Genomic DNA, 6739 nt, shown 5'->3' with positions numbered 1-6739 from the left:
TAGTGAAATACTTGCATCACAGGATACTGAAAAATGAGTAAAAATGTTTAAAATTCTTAGTTTTTTATCACCTATTTAAATCTAATGCCTAATGAACATTATAGAGAGATGATGCCTCTTACAGTAATTACCCTTTTATTTAAGGTGTGAGAACTTGCAATACACGTACCATGAGACCACCAAGAGGTTCTCCAGCAAAATCAGAGAAGACTAGTCTTAACATTCCTGCTATTTCTCATGAGCTGCCTGCCCCCTGCTGGTTGATGGTATAACAGTTCAAGTGAAACGTAGCTGTAAAAGGAGGTTGTGTTCAGAGAGAGGTGCTTGCATGCAGGACTTTGTTTATATCAGGACAGTGACCTTGAACTGAACTCTGTTTGAGAAAGAGTCAGTGTCCTCTGTTGCTAGGTAGATTGGCTGCTGTATTTTGTACAAACTGGAGCTTTCTTTGGGGCATGGGGCTTCATTCCTAGCTATGAGTTGCTGTAGTCCTACATGAACAGCATGAATATGTGGAACACTGTGGCCAGGGTCTCTGTTTGATAGATTTTAAGGCCAGAAGGAAACATTGTGATCATCTAGTCTGAGCTCCTATATAGCATAGGCCATAGAAGATCCTCAAAATAATTCTTAGAGCATATCAAAACATCCTGTCTTTATTTAAAAATTGTCACTAATGGGGAATCCACCCCCTGGTAAATTGTTCTAATGATGAATTACTCTCATTGTTAAAGGTTTGTGCGTGACTTTCATTCTGAAATTTTCCAGCTTCAGCTTCCAGCCATTGAATCATTATACCTTTCTCTGCTAGATTGAAGAGCCTATTATTAAATATTTCTTCGCCATGAAGGTACTTGTAGACTAGTCAAATCACCCCTTAACCTTCTCTTTAAGCTACATAGATTAAGCTCCTTAAGTCTGTCACTATAAGGAAGGTTTCTAATCCTTTAATCATTCTCATAGCTCTTCACTGAATCCTATCCAATTTATCAACATCCTTCTTGAATTGTGGTCACCAGAACTGGACACATTATTCCAGCTGCATTCTCAACAGAGCCAAATACAGAGGTAAAATAACCTTTCTACTCCTATTCAAGATTCTCCTGTTTATGCATCCCAGGATCATTCAATTGTATTTGTTCTGTTGCACCCAGTTTACCAAGCAATTCAGTTGGCTCAGTATCCGTGACATGTCCTCTTCATTATTTACCACTCTCCCAATTTCTGTGATTTATCAATTTATCAGTGATTATTTTGTTTTCTTACAGGTCATTGATCAAAATGTTAAATAGTGTAGGGCCAAGAACTGATCTCTGTGGGACCTCGCTGCAAACACACCCACTTAATGACAATGCCCCATTTATAGTTGCATTTTGAAATCTACCAGTCAACCAGTTTTTAATCCATTTAATATCTGCCATGTTAATTTTATATTCTAGTTTTTCAATCAAAATGTGTGGCACCAAGACAAACACCTTACAGAAGTCTAAGTATATTACATAAGGACTATTACCTTTATCAACCAAATGTATAATCTCATCAAATAAAAATATATCAAGTTAGTTTGACAGGATCTATTTTCCATAAACCCATATTGATTTGCATTAATTATATTACCCTCCTTTAATTCATTATTGAGTCCCATATCAGCCATTTCATTATTTTGCCCAGAGTTCGATGTCAGGCTGATAGGCCTATAATTATGCACAACATTAGCTATCTTCCAATCTTCTGGAACTTCCCCAGTACTCAAAGACTTATTGAAAATCAACATTAATGGTCCAGCAAACTCTTTTAAAACTATTGGATGCAAGTTATCTGGACTTGCTGATTTAAAAGTATCTAACTTTAGTAGCTTCTGTTTAACATCCCCCTAAAGGTACTGGTGGAATGGAAAGAGTGTTATCATCACCATATGATGAGACTATATCAATTGTTTTCCCCAAAAACAGAACAAATACTTATTGAACCCTTCTGCCTTTTCTGCATTATTATTGATAATTCTACCAATTCCATCTAATAATGGGCCAGTAACATTGTCAGTATTGGTTTTGGTTCTAGTATATTTAAAAAACTTTTTTATTGTCTCTGTGTTGGCCATAGATTTCTCTTTGTTGTCCCATGGCTTTCATTATCATTTTTCTACAATTTCTAACTTCTGATTTATATTCGTTACTACCAATGTCCCCTTTTTTCAATTGTATATATTTTTTAATTGTGTATAGCTGCCTTCACTTCCCCTCCAAACCAGGTCAGTTTATTTAATGAGCGTAGCCTTCTTTCTCAATTGTGTCTTTTTGGGCATCTAATAAGATGTTTTTAAATGATTCCCAATTATCATTCACATTTTTCTGATTAAATTCTTCCTTCCTGATGAGTTGGCTCATAATTGTTTTCAGCACTGTGAAATTAGCCCTGTTAAAGCACCAAGTATATGTATTACTGGTCTGGACTTTATTCTGCTTGCACATTATAAATTTGATCAAGTCACGATCACTTCTACCTAAGCTGTCATTAATTTTTAGTTCTGTGATCATCTCCTCTTTATGTGTTAGGATAAGGACACAGTCTTCTGGCCAGCTGCAGATGAAAGTAGGTGTTTTTTGCTTCTATGGTTATTTGGGCATCCAATATCATTGAGGAATTCTAAGATTTCCCAAAGGTACAGATCGACATGATAGTCTGAGCAAAATTGTCTGGACTAAATAATATAACAATAGAGAAAAATAATAAATATTCAATTACTGAAGGTGAGCTACATTCACTGCCCTCATCTGTATAATCAAATGATTGTCATAATAACCCAGGATGAGTTCAAGGATGCATGCGCAGAACAGCAAATATCTGGAAGATGGCCATGGTGCTTTGTGTAGTCCTCAGAGGGACCTTGATCATTGCCTATTCTTCAGTTAAAGCATCAGCTAAATAGATCATGCTGAATGAAGGGCTCTGAAACCTTTGTAAAAGTGGGAGTGCCAAGGCCAAAGTGCCCCCCTCCCTCTCAGTGGCTGGCTGCTCTGGCGGTGAGCCAACTGCTCTCATTTCTGGCATCATTGCAGCCTCTAGTGGGTGAAAAGTGTAATTGCAGTCCTCTCTGGGAGAATCTATTATTCCGGGGGGAGGAGAAATCTGTGGGGGACATGATTTCTGTGCTTGTTTCTTTTGTTAAAAAGTGGGGGCACTGCCCTCCCACTTCTAAAAGTGGAGAGACCATGAGCCCCTGCCCCTCCAATTCTAGTGTCGGTGTTCTAGATGAAACGGGTACCTGCAAAATCAGAAGACATGGGAATCTCCCTGCAGCAGAATGAACAGAATACAATTTTTAAGTTTGTCCCTTGTACTACCATGCATATAGACATATTTGTAAGATGTGTGTTAAATCTTGGAGGGATAGCCAGCCTCCAAAAAATAATTGTATTTTTGCTCTCACATTGACCTGCCGTCTGCACTGTATTTTCAGATTAATTTTGTGCACTCAGGAGAGTGAGTGTAAGGCTCAGAATTTATGTCCTTTAAAACTGCATACTGTGCAACACAGATTGGAAAATGCTAGTAAAAATGCATAATTTATTGCCTGCAGTGGAAGTTTCCCTTGGTGGAGCCATTCTACCCTGATTCTGAGTATGACAAAAATGCTTTAGGAAAAGTGTCTGGAGGCTGAGCTCTTTGGAGCAGAATGTGATAGAGATCAGAATCCTGTAAAGAGAGGGCTGTTCTTTGAGTATGTGTCAAAGTGGATCCCTCTGTACATGCACATGTTCCTCATCTGCATGAGATCAGTCTTTTGAATAACTCTTTTTGTTGGGGTTGCACATTCACCCTGTGCCTCCTTGTGCTCCTGTGTGAGGGCATAAAAGCCGGAGCAACCATGATGTTCCCTCAGTTCCCTTTTTGCCATCTATGGCAGCCTGATGGAACCTGGCATGTGTCTGACCCGCTACTCTCCTTTGAGATTTCAGAATTGGTTTCCAACTACTTAAGAAATCTTCTACAGTCACACTGCCGATTCCTGAAATGTGGACAGTCCAAAAAGACAGAAAAAGAAAAACTACCTCTGACCTCCCTGTCTATACAACGGGGCAAGACACTTTATGCCAATCACGACACCTCATGGTGGACACAAGACTGTCAGGGTTCAAACTCTGCTTGCCTTGTGATGAACTCATTTCCCTTCAAGGTTCGTTGGAGTTGATGCCTCTTCTGCATGGGTGAGATACGCATCCCAGATAGGTGCTCTGTGTGAAAGTCCTTTTCTGCCATATATAGAGATACTAATTTCAAGCAACACCTGCTGAAGCAGCCCAGGCAGGTTGCTTCAGACCCAGAGATGATGGTAATGATGAAAGTCTGGATAAGTTCACATTGGCTAGTGCTCCCTCTAGCACACATTGTACCCTGGGATCAGGAGGTGAAGTGAATGCTGACGGAGGCAGCACCAGTCACTTGGACGCTGACCATCTCAGCATCAGCAAAATCTTTGGCACTGAAAATATTAGCAATGGCAGCCAAGGTGCCCGACTTGTCCCCTACCCACCACTTTTCCCATCCCTCAAGTGACCCTTTTGTTAAGAACCAAACAGAAATGTCCTCATTGCTTTGTCCAAGAGCCATAGAAGAGGTATCACCAGACTATAGGGAGAAAAGCTTCTAGTGTCAATATTTCCTTATCCTGAGAAGAAAGAGGGGTCTTCATCCTATCCTAGACCTGAGGAAACTGAACAGATTCAGGATGGTAATGCTTGCCTCATTATCCCATCTCTTCAGGCTTAAGACTGGTTTGAAACTCTCAGTTTAAAGGACGGGTGCATCCACATAGACATCCACTCAGTCTACAAGAAACATTGAAGCTTCATAGTGGGGCCCAGCCATTAACAATGTATTTTCCCTAGTCTCATTCTCAGAAACAGCTGCACTATTTTGATAGACATATTCAGCCTGAGGCAGACACCTGACATGAAAAATTTCAACTCAAATAGTTAATCTGGTAAAGTTATAAACAACTGAAAATAGGGTTTTATAATAGGAAGTGTTGGGCAACCTTAATGGGTGGTGCTACCAGACATCTATAATCAGGGCCGGCGCAACCCATTAGGCAACCTAGGCAGTCACCTAGGGCGCTAACATTTGGGGGTGGCAACTGCGGCGGCTGGATCTTCGGCCGCCCCGGTCGTAGTTGGTATTTCAGGGGTGGGACCTTCCACCGCCTCTGTCGGGGGCGGCATTTTGAGGGTGGGACCTTCCGCCGCCTAGGGCGGCAAATAAGCTGGCGGCGCTCCTGTCTATAATACATAAAAAGGCCTTTAAATAAGTAGTGGAATAGAATATACATTTCTAATATCAATTTTTTTTTAAAAAGTAAAGTTCCCTGCACGTTTTATTTAACGAGTTAATAGACAATAATCCACCTTACTAAACACTAACTGTGTTGTCCTTTTTCTCATACTAGAAATTGCTAACTACTTGACTCCTCCTGGTGATTATCTTAGTTACTACTTTTTTATTTTTACTGGGCCTATGTGGATACTGGAACCCTTTCTCCAAACTAAAGCTGATTCAAAAATGAGAAAAAATTGGGAGGTGTGTGTGCTGTTTATCCCAAACAAATTTCAAAAAGTTTGAAAGTTTTGCTTACTACTGCTACCCCAAACACCTCCAAGCTTTGGTGGTTTGCCTAAAATAGAAACTGGATCCAAGCTACCCTGTGTGTTTAGTATTGCTAAATTAAAATCTGACTGAGGTTATGCAAAACTGAGATAAAGATGTTACTTCTTTGACCAGTCTCTTATTCAGCTGTAACTACACTTGTCCAAATGCAACTTTGATACCTGAATGTTACGTGTCATTATTACTTTTATTTTATTACAGCAGCACCCAGAGGCCCCAGTTAGCATCCCCATGTGCTGAGTGCTGTATAAACACAAAAAGACAACACAGTCAACCTGTAGAACTCTTTGCCAGAGGCTGTTGTGAAGGCCAAGACTATAACAGGGTTCAAAAAAGAACTAGATAAATTCATGGAGGATAGGTCCATCAATGGCTATTAGCCAGGATGAGCAGGCATGGTGTCCCTCGCCTCTGTTTGCCAGAAGCTGGGAATGGGTGATGGGGAATGGATCACTTGATGATTACCTGTTCTGTTTATTCCCTCTGAAGCACCTGGCATTGGCTGCTGTCAGAAACAGGATACTGGGCTAGATGGCCCTTTGGTCTGATCCAGTATGGCCACTCTTATGTCCCCACTCTGAAGAGATAGGGCCTTTTGAAAATGTTACCTTATAAAGGACTTTGTCTCAATTTGACTCTGTTCCTTATTATGTCCACTCTCTTGGGTCCTGCTGGCAAAGAACTTGCAAGATATCTAGGACTAAGTGACATCCTTGTACAGTTCAATTGTGCATGTCTTTGATTCTTGACATCTGTTTTTCAAATATACTTTTCCAAATAGTATTGTACCTAGTAAAAGAGTCAGTTTCTCACTGGTGATGGGGAGAACAGACAGGTATTTTCTGAAGGTGCGATTAAATATTCATAAATGCACTGGGTGTATATTCAAATATTTCTATATATAGGATCAACCATAAAAGGAGACATCAGTGAAATAAATGGCAATTTGTTGGTCAATTTATTAAATATGTTCACACACATTCTGCACCCCAGAGAACTGTAAAAATAAAATAAATAGTATAAAATAGTGTATTGTGCATGCATATATCAAAGACACTTTTCCTCAGGATGGATT

The 6739-nt window shown here is 40.0% G+C and overlaps 1 long non-coding RNA gene across 1 annotated transcript; it reads left to right on the top strand.

The window, feature by feature from the left end:
• The first annotated feature begins 1018 nt into the window (after positions 1-1018).
• On the top strand, positions 1019-4995 carry LOC117875138. The gene is made up of 3 exons (XR_004645191.1): positions 1019-1068; positions 2556-2592; positions 3953-4995. It is a non-coding gene; the product is annotated as an uncharacterized LOC117875138 (long non-coding RNA).
• The last annotated feature ends 1744 nt before the right edge of the window (positions 4996-6739 follow it).

Source organism: Trachemys scripta, chromosome 3 (genome assembly GCF_013100865.1).
Source record: "Trachemys scripta elegans isolate TJP31775 chromosome 3, CAS_Tse_1.0, whole genome shotgun sequence".
Classification (NCBI taxonomy): domain Eukaryota; kingdom Metazoa; phylum Chordata; order Testudines; family Emydidae; genus Trachemys; species Trachemys scripta.
The sequence above is the reverse complement of the archived record's forward strand: the minus strand, read 5'-3'. Positions and strand labels throughout refer to the sequence as shown.